This window comes from Triticum urartu, chromosome 3A, assembly GCF_056163025.1.
Source record: "Triticum urartu cultivar PI428250 chromosome 3A, HENAU_Tu73, whole genome shotgun sequence".
NCBI classification, from domain to species: Eukaryota; Viridiplantae; Streptophyta; class Magnoliopsida; order Poales; family Poaceae; genus Triticum; species Triticum urartu.
In genome coordinates, this window is record NC_141875.1 from 568,952,421 (window position 1) to 568,967,586 (window position 15,166).

The following is a 15,166-nucleotide window of genomic DNA, read 5'->3' on the forward strand; positions in this document are numbered from 1 at the left end:
TTGGCGTGAGATGGGCCTAAGAGCGCGCTACCCAGAAAAAAGCGCGCGAGAATGACTTTTGGGCCCAAAAAAAGATGTTAAGACACGCGCCAGCCCTTCACGGCTTCACCACACCAGACCACTCCTTCCCCCAGATCCATGAACCCTAAGCCACAGCCGCCGCCACCCTAAGCATCGGATCCCACAGCCATCGTCGCCGCCCCAACCGCCGCTGCCGCCGCCCCCAAGCACCGCCGCTGCTGCAGCCCCCAAGCACCACCGCCGCCACAGCCCCCATACGCCGCCACCACCACCGTAGCCCCCATATGCCGCTGCCGCCGCCCCCAACCACCGCCCCCGCCATAGCCCCCATCCCACTACGGCGGCCTCTACACAGAGCACACTGTCTCCCCCACCATCGCAACTCCTCCGCCGCCCCAACCACACCCACTGCCGCGCCCTCCACCGAGACCCCTGCGAGCACCCAACAAAGGCTTCAAAGCATGGGCCATCGCCCCCAAGCACTCCGCCGGCGACCATCGTACAGAGACCCCAAGCACTCCGCCAGCGACCATCCTCCTCTGCCATCGTCCCTCACCACCATCGTCCTCTGCAGATGTCCTCTCCCGAGTAGGCCCTCCTCACAAGCTCAACCGAGCACCAAGGAGGTCCTCAAGTGGCGCCGCCTCCTTATTGAGCTCCTCTGGCAGCTGCACCTTCTCCACCGGTCACACCTCCATTAGAGATTCGTATACTGTTCAAACAATTTTGTGGTGCTAATTTTTGCTTGTATCAATCTGTTGGGAGTCCTTTTGTACTTAAAATAGATGCAATTTATCTTGCTAATTTTTGCTTGTATTGATCTGTTGGGAGTGTTTATGTACTTTATATTTACTCAGATATAATAACCATTTTGCATTATTAGTGAAGAAACAACGCCAAGAGATAACCCACGGACCAAGGAGCGCCCTTATATCATCAGTATCTACTGGAACATTAGTAACCACGGTAGTTAAATTATATGCGGCCGTGTGAACTGCAGTCTGGTTGTAGATTTGAAGTTTGCTCGTTGTTCACATTGATGTCAGATCAAACTGTGTGAAAGCATTAGCATGTTGCTTGCATTATTTAGTTTATCATGGTTGAACCCTTGATTTTGTCTTTCAATTTGTATCTTATTAATGTATTAGGTCCTCCTCCCCCCCAGGTAGCACCTCATCTACCTCCTTGCCCGAAGCAGCGCTGCCTCGCCTCTAATTCCTTGCCTGAGTAGTGCCGTGTAGGTCCTCTGCTTCATCGCAGAGCAACACCACATCCTCTGCTTCTTAATCAACGGTGATATTTCTTTGCTATCCCCATGATATTCCTGCTACTATTTTAGTGTTTGCATTTCATGAAATGAGATGTTTCAATGCACTATTTCTGTTGTTCTAGATTTTATTCCTGGTCTGTATTGTATATCTCTTTGCATGAACAAGATAAGAATGGTATGCATTTTCCTACTAGATACACCCCTTCAATAGAAGTACACTTTCTTTCGTATGTTAGGCAATTATAGTGGAACTGGTCAAGAATGGACGAGAGTTGGATGGATAAAGCTAGAAACACACAAGCATATATTGATGGGGTAGTGAAATTCAGAGTTTGCTTTTACTCATTCATCAAGAGGAAATGTTATATTATGTCCTTGTAAAAAATGCTTGACTTGTTATGTTATGAGTTTATTAGTGGGTACAAAAGATGGATATATCATGGGGAGCTGCAATCACACAAAAAAATCATCAGGTCAAATTCATTGTACATTGTTTATACTTTGCTGCTCTTTATTGTTTAGGATGACAAAGTCACTTCCGCTTATCTGACTTACTTTTCATGCTTACTCAGAAAGGAAAGGATGTGATACTGTATAATGTTTATCGAGACCATGCTAGCCCAGTGGCAAAAGCAATCATTCTATCAATTGATCGGAGAAAGTTGGTAGGTGGTCAGGAGCTTGGCCTTGAATATTGTGAGGTTGTCGTGAACTATGTAATAAAAAGGGATGCTATACTACCTCGTGGTATTGGGAACATGAACACCATGGGGCAAGCTCAAGGGCGGTGCATCGCATAGCCATACAAGCATGTGAGTTTTTGTTCTTCAGATTGAATTTACCAATGACTATCATGGTTGATTGCTTAAAAATCTTTCTTTCTATCTTATGTATGTAGTTGGAAGTGGACAAGCCCATGGCAAAAGCAGGAATGCAACCACAAGCAAGCTGAGGAGGTAATATCCATGTTTCCAAGAATTTTCATGCCCTCAACTCTGTAAATATTTCCTAGATTACAATACTGAAGTTTACAAAATATTTTTCCTGGTTGCGTTCCTTTTATGAAATATTTCCTGTAGGAAATTGTACGGTACTAATGCTTTTTAGTACTATAAATGTATTTCAGTATTGTACTATAGGAAATATTTCAGTACTTAAGATTCTAAATGGCAACCAGATTCTAAAGTTCAGTACTGTACAGTACTGAAGCAACCTGTACTCTGTAAAGTACCAAAGTTTACAAAATGAAAATTTGCGTGCCCTCAACTCTGTACAGTACTGATTTTTTGGCAGATTCTAATTTGTTAATATCTAGCGGTACTGGCAGCTCCTTGCTCTTCCTACTCTGGCAAATTTTGCCTGGTTGCATTGTTTTTTGGCGTGACAAAACAGATTCTTTATGATGGGGCTACTGCATTTCCTGAAGTATTTGGATTGACTTGTCCCTGCCCCCTCCTAATTGTACTTCTCAGTGTACTATGTACATACAATATACAGTCATGCCTATTTGTATGGAGTTTTGCCTATTTGTTCATTATATAGTACTATGTACGTACAATATACAGTCATGCCTATTTGTATGGAGTTTTGCCTATTTGTTCAATATATAGCATTGCATAGAGTTTTGCCTATTTGTACAGAGTTCAACAATCTGTTGTATATAGTACTGTAGAGTTTTAGTCATAGCTTTCGCTAGTAAGTTCTAAGTTGTTTTGAACTGAGCAGGTTTTGCAAGTCAATTGTACATATTGGCGATGCCAAAACTGCTAAATATATGAATTTGTGCAAATTTGTTAACATTTCTACACATACATGCTAGTTTCAGCAAAAAGCTGGGACTACCCACCTTGTACGTGGCTTCACCACTGATTGTACAGGTTCTTGTTTTGCTTATTTGTAGATGGAAGATTTTTGTATGTGCACTTCAAACAATCCCTGCTTGATCTAATGATGTAACATTGCTTGTTGTGATGATGAAGTGCTGTACATTTACAAGAATTCTATTTATGCCGACTAGTTAAACTGCAGCATATTGTTACTTAAAAAAAATCTAAAATGAGAGCTACATTTCGAATTTCCTGTCTGTTACAGGTTTCACTACAGAAGTTGACGGAGATTAGGAAGATCTTGAAGCTGCTTAAGATTTGGAAGACTGATGATTAAGTTGGAGGAGTGATGATGTAATATGCTTTGTTTGTTGAACCTGGACAGTTGCTCTGTTCATTTTGCTGGTTAAGCCCCTATATGCTCATTTTGGTTGTGTGGCACTTCTAGAAACATATGTACTTTCTCCTTTTGTAGCAACACTTCAGTTTTGTTGTGGAACATTTAACATATATGTACTGTATCTTTTGTGGCAGAACCTCCTTATATATTATGTTTATCAGATGAAGTAAGGTTTTCTGGACGAGGCCTATATGTTACTTTGATTGAAGTGTATGGATGAGATGTATATGCTACTGTGATTTAAGTGTATCTATAAATTATGTAATATTTCATGATTTTTTGAACATAATGAATGGATATTACATTAGGGATGGCCAGATTAATTTGGCAATGAAATCTACATGCTGGCATAAATGTTGTCGGGTGAAATGGCTTCTGCAGGTGGATGGACTGTCGGTAATTGAAGTTTCATGTGTTTTGACAAATCTGCCGGGAGAAAACTGACTACCAGCAAATACAAGGGCAAGGGCAGAAAAACTGCCGGGAAGAGTTTATCTCCCGGGACAAGTAATCCCCGACAGCCGTTCTCGTGGCAGTTCTATCTGCCAAGAGAAATTGTCTCCCGGCAGTTAGTCTGCCCTTTAAAGTGATTTCTCCTGGCAGATTACATGACAGTGGATCAGTGTTGTGGTGTAGTGTAGTATTTCTATTGTTAAAGATCTCTTGTCTGATAATATTGATGGGCATGTTATTCATTTTCGTGATGAAACTGCTAGAATTGCTAAACCTTGTGCTAAAGATAAACATAGACCTGTGGTAGGCATGCCTGTTATTTCTGTTAAAATAGGAGATCATTGTTATCATGGCTTATGTGATATGGGTGCCAGTGCTAGTGCTATACGTCATGACTTATACAAAGAAATTATGCATGATATTGCACCTGCTGAGATAGAAGATATTGATGTCACAATTAAACTTGCCAATAGAGATACTATTTCACCAATTGGAATTGTTAGAGATGTTGAAGTCTTGTGTGGGAAAACTAAATATCCTGTTGATTTTCTTGTTCTTGGTTCCCCACAAGATAGCTTTTGTCCCATTATATTTGGTAGACCCTTCTTGAACACAGTTAATTCTAAGATAGATTGCGAAAAGGATGTTGTTACTATTGGTTTAGGTGATATGTCTCATGAATTTAATTTTTCTAAATTTCGTAGACAACACCGTGAAGAGGAATTGCCTAGTAAAGATGAAATTATTGGTCTTGCTTCTATTGCCGTGCCTCCTAGTGATCCTTTAGAACAGTATTTGCTAGACCATGAAAATGATATGTTTATAAATGAAAGAAGGGAAATAGATGAAGTATTCTTTAAACAGGAACCCATCCTGAAACACAATTTTCCTTTCGAAATCCTGGGGATCCTCCTCCACCCAAGGGTGATCCCGTGTTTGAGCTCAAACCGTTACCTGATACTCTTAAATATGCTTATCTTGATGAGAAAAAAATATATCCTATTATTATTAGTGCTAACCCTTCAGAGCATGAAGAAGAGAGATTATTGAAAACTCTAAGGAAGCACCGAGCTGCTATTGGATATACTCTCGATGACCTTAAGGGCATTAGTCCCACACTATGTCAACACAAAATAAATTTGGAGAAAGATGCCAAACCAGTTCGTGATCACCATCGATGGCTGAATCCTAAAATGAAAGAAGTGGTAAGAAAGGAAATACTAAAGCTCCTTGAGGCAGGTATAATTTATCCCGTTGCTGATAGTCAGTGGGTAAGTCCTGTCCATTGTGTCCCTAAAAAGGGAGGTATTACTGTCGTTCCTAATGATAGAGATGAATGATTGTGCAAAGAATTATTACATGTTATAGGATGGTAATTAATTTCCACAAATTAAACAAGGCTAATAAAAAAGATCATTACCCCTTACCTTTTATTGATCAAATGCTATAAAGATTATCCAAACATACACATTTTTGCTTTCTAGATGGTTATTCTGGTTTATCTCAAATACCTGTGTCAGCTGATGATCAATCTAAGATCACTTTTACTTGCCCGTTCGGTACTTTTGCTTATAGGCGTATGCCTTTTGGTTTATGTAATGCACCTGCTACCTTCCAAAGATGCATGATGGCTATATTCTCTGACTTTTGTGAAAAGATATGTGAGGTATTCATGGACGATTTCTCCATCTATGGATCCTCTTTTGATGATTGCTTAAGCAACCTTGATCGAGTTTTGCAGAGATGTGAAGAAACTAACCTTGTCTTGAATTGGGAGAAATGCCACTTTATGGTTAATGAAGGTATTGTCTTGGGGCATAAAGTTTCTGAAAGAGGCATTGAAGTTGATAAAGCTAAGGTTGATGCTATTGAAAAGATGCCATGTCCCAAGGACATCAAAGGTATAAGAAGTTTCCTTGGTCACGCCGGTTTTTATAGGAGGTTCATTAAGGTCTTCTCAAAAATTTCTCGGCCTCTGACTAATTTATTACAAAAAGATATGCCATTTGTTTTTATGATGATTGCATAGAAGCATTTGAAATACTTAAGAAAGCATTGATCTTTGCACCTATTGTTCAGCCACCTGATTGGAATTTACCCTTTGAAATTATGTGTGATGCTAGTGATTATGTTGTAGGTGCTGTTCTAGGGTAAAGAGTTGATAAGAAATTAAATGTTATTCAATATGCTAGTAAAACTCTAGACAATGCTCAGAGAAATTATGCTACTACTGAAAAAGAATTCTTAGCAGTTGTATTTGCTTGTGATAAGTTCAGACCTTATATTGTTGATTCTAAAGTGACTATTCACACAGATCATGCTGCTATTAAATATCTTATGGAAAATAAAGATGCTAAACCTAGACTTATTGGATGGGTTCTTTTGCTACAAGAATTTGATTTGCATATTATTGATAAAAAGGGAGCTGAGAACCCCGTTGCAGACAATTTGTCTAGGCTAGAGAATGTTCTTGATGACCCACTACCCATTGATGATAGCTTTCCTGATGAACAATTAAATGTCATAAATGCTCCTCGTACTGCACCATGGTATGCTAATTATGCTAATTATATTGTTGCTAAATTGATACCACCTAGTTTCACATACCGGCAAAAGAAAAAGTTTTTCTATGATTTGAGACATTACTTTTGGGATGACCCACATCTTTATAAAGAAGGAGTAGATGGTGTTATTAGACATTGTGTACTTGAGCATGAACAGGAACATATCCTACGCTAGTGTCACTCCGAAGCTTATGGAGGACACCACACCGGAGATAGAACACACATAAGGTATTGCAATCCGGTTTTTATTGGCCTACTCTCTTCAAGGATGCCCGTAAGTTTGTTGTATCCTGTGATGAATGTCAAAGAATTGGTAATATTAGTAGACGTCAAGAAATGCCTATGAATTATTTACTTGTTATTGAACCATTTGATGTATGGGGCTTTGATTATATGGGACCTTTTCCTGCCTCCAATGGATACACACATATTTTAGTTGTTGTTGATTACGTTACTAAGTGGGTAGAAGCTATTCCAACTAGTAGTGATGATCATAACACCTCTATTAAGATGCTTAAAGAAGTTATTTTCCAAGGTTTGGAGTCCCTAGATATTTAATGACTGATGGTGGTTCACATTTTATTCATGGTGCTTTCCATAAAATGCTTGCTAAATATGATGTTAATCATAGAATTGCATCTCCTTATCACCCACAGTCCAGTGGTCAAGTAGAATTGAGTAATAGAGAGCTCAAATTAATTTTGAAGAAGACTGTTGATAGATCTAGAAAGAATTGGTCCAAGAAACTTGATGATGCATTATGGGCCTATAGAACTGCATATAAAAATCCTATGGGTTTGTCTCCGTATAAAATGGTTTATGGAAAAACATGTCACTTACCTCTTGAACTAGAACATAAGGCTTATTGGGCCATTAAAGAGCTCAACTATGATTTCAAACTTGCCGGTGAGAAAAGGTTATTTGACATTAGCTCACTTGATGAATGGAGAACCCAAGCCTATGAGAATGCCAAATTATTTAAATAAAAAGTTAAAATATGGCATCACAAAAGAATACAAAAGCGCGAGTTTAATGTAGGTGATTATGTATTGCTATACAACTCTCGTTTAAGATTTTTTGCAGGAAAACTTCTCTCTAAATGGGAAGGTCCTTACGTTATCGAGGAGGTCTATCGTTCCGGTGCCATAAAAATCAACAACTTCGAAGGCACAAATCCGAAGGTGGTGAACGGTCAAAGGATTAAACATTATATCTCAGGTAATCCTATAAATGTTGAAACCAATGTTATTGAAACCGTAACCCCGGAGGAATACATATGGGACACTTTCCAGAACGTTTCAGACTTCCAAAAGAATAGGTATGTGGTACGGTAAGTAAACCGACTCCAAAATAGTTCTAATGGCAATTTTATTCTGTTTTGGAATATTTAGAAAAATAGAAAAATAAGAAGAAGTCCCGGAAGGACACGAGGGCTCCACGAGGGTGGAGGGCGCGCCCCCTGACTCGTGGGCACCTCGTGTGCGCTCCAGACTCCGTTTTCTTACACGTTACGTATTTTGGTCGGTAAAAATTCATTATATAATCCCCTGAGGGTTTTGACTCCCGTATCACGTAAATATCCTCTATCTTTGTTTCGAGCTATTTCTGCTGCAGATTGGAGCAATATGTCATCCCACGATTCGGAAGGAGAAAGCTATGTGGCTGATTATCTTGTAGATCCTAAGGTCTATGGGGACGTGGAGCATTGTGGTTGGACTACGGAAGAAGAAGAGGACTATGAACCCAAGGGATAGGAGGAGACGAGTTCAGATGAAGATGAAGCCCCATTACCTCAACTTGGGGACATGCATGTGGAGTTCGAAAGGTCAAGCCTCCCTGATAGAGCAAAGAAACCTAAGATCGAGTTTATCCCTTTTCGCCTCTTGTAGGAAAATAAACAGGAATTATGCAAGAAGATATTAAGCCTTGAGCAGGAGATCGATGACCTGAAGGATCAAAATTCTGTCCTCAAGCGCAAATTAAGGAAGAAGCCTACGTCATCAACAACTCCACCCTCTCCACCAACAAAGAAGAATTGAGTATCTGGTATGGGCACTCCCCTTGGCAACTGCCAAGCTTGGGGGAGGTGCCCAGATATCGTATCACCATCACTTTTATCTTTACCGTTTTTCTTAGTTCGATCCTTTTGATAATACCTTGATCTAGTAGAATAAAGTTTTAGTATGATCTAGTTGTGAGTTTTGCTTTACGATCCTTCTATGTAATCGAGTCCGTGAGCTATATATAATAAAGATTAGTGTTGAGTCCAGGGCTTGATTATTTTGCTATGATCTTGAGGGAATAAAAGAAAAGAGAAAGAATAAAAAGGAAATAAAAGAGATCATATGGATCTTATGGAGAGTAATGACTTCACATAAAAAGAGTATGATGAATAAAAATTGTTGAGAGTTGACAAACATAGTTTTGGTCATCGTTGCAATTAATAGGAAGTAATAAAGGAAGAGAGGTCTTCACATATAAATATACTATCTTGGACATCTTTTATGATTGTGAGCACTCATTAAAATATGACATGCTAAAAGTTGACGTTGGACAAGGAAGACAATGTAATGGGTTATGTTTTCTTACATCTGAGATAAATTATATTGTCTTCGATCATCCAACATGATTGAGCTTGCCTTTCCCCCTCATGCTAGCCAAATTCTTTGCACCAAGTAGAGATACTACTTGTGTTTCCAAACACCCTTAAACCAGTTTTGCCATGAGAGTCCACCATACCTACCTATGGATTGAGTAAGATCCCTCAAGTAAGTTGCAATCGGTGCAAGCAATAAAAATTGCTCTCTAAATATGTATGACTTATTAGTGTGGGAGAAAATAAGCTTTATACGATCATGTGATATGGAAGAAATAAAAGTGACGGACTGCATAATAAAGGTCCATATCACAAGTGGCAATATAAAGTGATGTTCTTTCGCATTAAGATTTTGTGCATCCAACCATAAAAGCACATGACAACCTCTGCTTCCCTCTGCGAAGGGCCTATCTCCTACCTTACATAAGAGTCATGGTGATCTTCACCCTTCCTTTTTACATTTTATCTTTTGGCAAGCACAATATGTTGGAAAGATCCTGGTATATATGGCTAATTGGATGTGAGTTTTCATGAACCATTATTGTTGACATTACCCTTGAGGTAAAACGTTGGGAGGCAAAACTATAAGCCCCTATCTTTCTCTGCGTCCTATTAGAAATCCATACCCATAAGTATTGCGTGAGTGTCAGCAATTGTGAAAGACTATATGATAGTTGAGTATGTGGACTTGCTGAAAAGCTCTTATATCGACTCTTTCCTATGTTATGATAAGTTGCAATTGCTCCAATGACTAAGATTATAGTTTGTCAGTTTTCAATGAAGTTTATGATTCATACTTGAAATTGTGATTGAACTGTTACTCTAGCATAAGAGATCATATGACAAGAATTATATAAGTTGCTGTTCTAAGAATGATCATGATGCCCTCATGTCTGTATTTTATTTTTATCGACACCTTTATCTCTAAACATGTGGACATATTTTTCGATTTCGGCTTTCGCTTGAGGACAAGCGAGGTCTAAGCTTGGGGGATTTGATACGTCCATTTTGCATCATGCTTTTATATCGATATTTATTGCATTATGGGATGTTATTACACATTATGTCACAATACTTATGCCTATTCTCTCTTATTTTACAAGGTTTACATGAAGAGGGAGAATGCCGGCAGCTATGATTCTGGGCTGGAAAAGGAGCAAATATTAGAGACATATTCTGCACAGCTCCAAAAGTTCCGAAACTTCATGGAAGTCATTTTCAGAATATATAAAAAATAATGAGCGCAAGAAGTTACAAAGGGGGCCACACCCTGCCCACGAGGGTGGGGGCGCGCCCTACCCCCCTGGGCGCGCCCCCTGCCTCGTGGGTCCCTTGGTGGCCCTCCGATGCCCATCTTCTGATATATGGAGTCTCTCAATGAGGAAAAAAGGAGAAGCTAGCTTTCGGGACGAGACTCCGCCGCCACGAGGCGGAACCTTGGCGGAACCAATCTGGGGCTCTGGCGGAGCTGTTCTGCTGGGGAAACTTCCATCTGGGAGGGGGAAATCATCGCCATCGTCATCACCAACAATCCTCTCATCGGGAGGGGGTCAATCTCCATCAACATCTTCACCAGCACCATCTCTTCACAAACCCTAGCTCATCTCTTGTATCCAATTCTTGTCTCTAAGTCCGGGATTGGTACATGTGGGTTGCTAGTAGTGTTAATTACTCCTTATAGTTGATGCTAGTTGGTTTATTTGGTGGAAGATCATATGTTCATATCCTATATGCATATTAATACCCCTCTGATTATGAACATGAATATGCTTTGTGAGTAGTTATGTTTGTTCCCGAGGACATGGGAGAAGTCTTGCTATTGGTAGTCATGTGAATTTGGTATTCGTTCGATATTTTGATGAGATGTATGTTGTCTCTCCTCTAGTGGTGTTATGTGAACATTGACTACATGACACTTCACCATTATTTGGGCCTAGAGGAAGGCATTGGGAAGTAATAAGTAGATGATGGGTTGCTAGAGTGGCAGAAGCTTAAACCCTAGTTTATGTGTTTCTTCGTAAGGGGTTGATTTGGATCCATATGTTTCATGCTATGGTTAGGTTTACCTTAATACCTTTATTTTAGTTGCGGATGCTTGCAGTAGAGGTTAATCATAAGTGGGATGCTTGTCCAAGTAAGGGCAGTACCCAAGCACTGGTCCACCCACATACCAAATTATCAAAGTACCGAACGCGAATCATATGATCGTGATGAAACCTAGCTTGGCGATATTCCCATGTGTCCTCAGGAGCGCTTTTCTCTATATAAGAATTTGTCCAGGCTTGTCCTTTGCTACAAAAAGGATTGGGACACCTTGCTGCACTTATTTACTTTTATTACTTGTTGCTCGTTACAAATTATCTTATCACAAAACTATCTGTTACCTATAATTTCAGTGCTTGCAGAGAATACCTTGCTGAAAACCGCTTATCATTTCCTTCTACTCCTCGTTGGGTTCGACACTCTTACTTATCGAAAGGACTACGGTAGATCCCTATACTTGTGGGTCATCATTAGCAAGTGTGATGGGTGTCAGAAATTCTCCAGAAAAGCTCATTTGCCAGGAATTGCGGATGATTCTAATAACTTGGTCGTTTGCAGTCTGGGGGCTTGATATGGTTGGACCATTCAAGAGGTCTAAGGATAAGAAGACCCACCTTCTGGTGGCGGTTGATAAGTTTACCAAGTGGGTTGAGGCAGCGCTAGTTAGCATGTGATGTGGTGACTGCAGTTCAGTTTGTTAAAAAGCTGATCTTCCACTTTGGTTATCATCATAGTATTATCACTAATAACAACACTAATCTGTTCAAGGGTGCTATGAAGGAGTTCTGTCAATGAGAGCATATTCGTCTTGATGTTTCCTCAGTGGCTCATCTACAGTCTAATGGTCAAGCAGAACGGGCTAACCAAGAAATTTTGAGAGGCATTATGCCCCGGCTTATGGTTCCTTTGGAGCGAACGCTGGGTTGTTTTATGGAAGATCTTCCTTCAGTCATTTGGAGTATCAGAACCACACCTAACAGATCAACAGGCTATACGCCTTTCTTCATGGTTTATGGCACAGAGGTAGTTCTCCCCAGCGATATCCGTCATGACTCACCCAGGGTGGCGGCTTACGTTGAAGCTGATAATGAGACGGCGCGACAAAACACACTTGATGCTTTGGATGAAGAGCGTGATCTTGCAGCAGCCCGATCGGCAATTTATCAACAAGACATGCATCATTATCATAGCCGCAGAGTCAAGACTCGGGCGTTTCAAGAGGGCGACTTAGTGCTATGACTGATTCAAGATCAGACAGACAAGCATAAGTTGTCCCCGCCTTGGGAAGGACCTTTTGTGGTTAGCAAGAATCTCAACAACGGCTCGTATTATCTCATTGATATACGTGAGCGCAAGAAATCGCATACTTCTGAGCCAGAGACTAACATGCCGTGGAACATTGCTCATCTTCGGCCTTACTACATTTGAGTCATTGGCTCTCATCATTGTATATACCTTCATTGATGTACATGCCTTTTTATGATCAATATAATAAAGCCAACATCCCCAAAATTTGGGGCATCTGTCGTTTCATCTCAAATATTCTAAGCAAGAGTCATTATTGATTAGCCATAAGGTCACTTGGGGGCTTCCTGCTCAATGAGCATAGCTTTATAGCCCTCTTAATAGGCTTTTATGTCATGTTCTAGGTCATTTGGGGGCTTCCTGCTCAATGAGCATAGCTTTATAACCCGCTTGATCGACTTTTATGCCATGTTCTAGGTCATTTGGGGGCTTCCTGCTCAATGAGGATTGTGACAGCCTGGATTTTGCCTTCTCTATTTTTCTAGACTTGCTTTTGCCTTTGCCTTGGATTTGGGTTTTTGGAATCAATTCAAATGGACTTATCACTTGAGCATGCCCTTGACTTTCACCCAAGTGACCTATCTACTTCTCATTCAATCTTATTTCTCTGAAAAATCCCCAAAATGGTCAAATGAATATTTTTCAAAATAAAAATATTCATTTTCTCTTCTAAAACTCATTTCAGAAACTAGTGCTCCAAAGCAACCCTCATTTTTATTGCTCCCAAAAATCTGAAATAATTCTTGAATATTCTTTGAACCATGGCCCACCTCCCCAAGAAAAAATATTGCATGAGTTTTTGTCATATTTTTGCTATATAAAATCATTTCTCTTCTGGCCCAAAGATGCACATTGTACAACAAGTGTATTTTTCCTCGATCCTTTGGCCCTTGAGCCTCTTCACCCTCCTAAGTAACCCTTAACCTCAGGAGATCAACCCTAATGGCCATCTAGAAGCTATCCAAAAGTAGCAGCCAAATTTCTAGCCAGAAACTTGCCAAGAAGGTTGAGTCACCTCTGGTCAGCCTCGCATTGAGTCCTCAGCCTCCCTAGACCTATCACTGCGTGGACTGTAGCTCAGACAAGGTTTGGCCGCGCGTGTGCGTCGTTTTGACCATGCTAGGGCGGTGACCGCGTGCAGACACGGGGTCTGGCATGCATTCGATGCACTCTGCATCTTGCCAACGCCTCTGTTCGGCGCGTGCTCGAGCCAGAGCTCGCCGACGACTTCCGCGCCGCGCCACCAGCCTCGATTCATCACCCTTGACCTCTCCCTGGCGATCGTCGACGCCGGAGACGCCGCAACGAGCATGGGCACGTCGCGGCCAAAAGCCATAGTGCGCTCGTGCCCTTGTCCGCTTCGTCCCTGCTTCCTGTGCTCGTCCGCGAGCATGGACAGCTTCCGCCTGGGCACTGAGCCCTTGCCCCCTCGCACTGGAGCCTTTCATCACCGTTCGCCGGCTTCCAGAGAGCTCTGGTAGCGCCACGTACCCCCTCTCGCTCCGGATATATATAGAGCCCTTCCCGCCACTTCAAAGACTCACCCCGCACTTCTCAACCACCATGACCCCATAGGATAGTCGTAGCCCGGTCGGGCAGGCCTCTGGCCGTCGACCGTGACCAGAGATCGCCGGTGACCCCTGCAGCCCAACCACCCTGCTTCAGAGCCCCTGAAGCTCAATCAACCTCTCAGGTGTGTCACTAGGGATCCACTGGTGTCGCCTGGAAGCAGCAGAGCCCCTGGAGTCGCCCCTCGCCGTCGCCTTCTTCCTCTCCGGCAAGCCCCGACCGCCATCGCCGCTTGCGAGCTTGGTTGCGAGCAGCTCCGGCCATCGCCCGACAAGCCACGGGTACGGGCAGGTGTGCCGTGACCCCCTCTCCCCTTCTATCCCTCTGGTTTCGCCCAAGACCCACTCATCGCCGGCATAAGCTCCGGCGGAGAGCCGCCGCGCTCTGTTTCCTCTCGCCCCTCTCTCTCCTGACTGGTGGGGCCCGGTGTCAGCCTCTCCACTCGCACCCGAACCGGTACGAGTGGAGGCGTATTCTATCTTTACGCCATCGACGTCACCCCCCAGATTTTCTGTTTAATTCCATTTAAATTCAAATATTTGACCACAACTTTGACTAGTGATAACTCCTAGCCCATAAGTCCAAATGAGTTGATTCTTTTTGCATTATGTTTGTTTCAGAAAGCTCTAACAGCACACCAAAATGTGGAATTTTCCTTGCTGTCTAGAATTTCGGGTGATTTTCAGATTGGTTTTTGATATTTTGTTTTGTGGTTTTTAAATATTTTCAGAGGGAGAGACTTGTCTTGAAGCTAACCAGGAGGAGTGTGATCCTCCTCTGCACTAAGGCAAGCCACACCGGCATTTGGATGGTGTCATTTCAATATCTATGATTTTTGTACTTAAATATGAGTTATTATATGCATTTAAAAATTTGTTAAATATATATGGTTGCTTGCTAGTTACTTTGTCATGCTTGAAATGTTTGTTTAAGTTACTGGTTGAATGCAAGGACTAGTTTGGTCTAGTATAATAAAATTTTGCCTTAGTTATATTGCTATGATAAATATTGATAGTTCTTTTTGTTAAGTGATATTTTCATATAAATTATGAGTTAATGAAAATATTGCATGATAATAAAAATGAGGTAGAACCAGTAAAGTTTAATCATGAGTAGTGC

The 15,166-nt window shown here is 41.4% G+C and overlaps 1 long non-coding RNA gene across 3 annotated transcripts; it reads left to right on the plus strand.

The window, feature by feature from the left end:
• The first annotated feature begins 1,177 nt into the window (after positions 1-1,177).
• Positions 1,178-3,649, plus strand: LOC125548752 (uncharacterized). Of its 3 annotated transcripts, XR_007301160.2 has the most exons (6): positions 1,178-1,314; positions 1,528-1,764; positions 1,864-2,103; positions 2,190-2,247; positions 3,192-3,243; positions 3,383-3,649. It is a non-coding gene; the product is annotated as an uncharacterized LOC125548752 (long non-coding RNA). The 3 variants fall into 3 exon arrangements; XR_007301159.2 differs by having other exon boundaries at positions 3,192-3,649; XR_007301158.2 differs by lacking the exon at positions 3,192-3,243.
• The last annotated feature ends 11,517 nt before the right edge of the window (positions 3,650-15,166 follow it).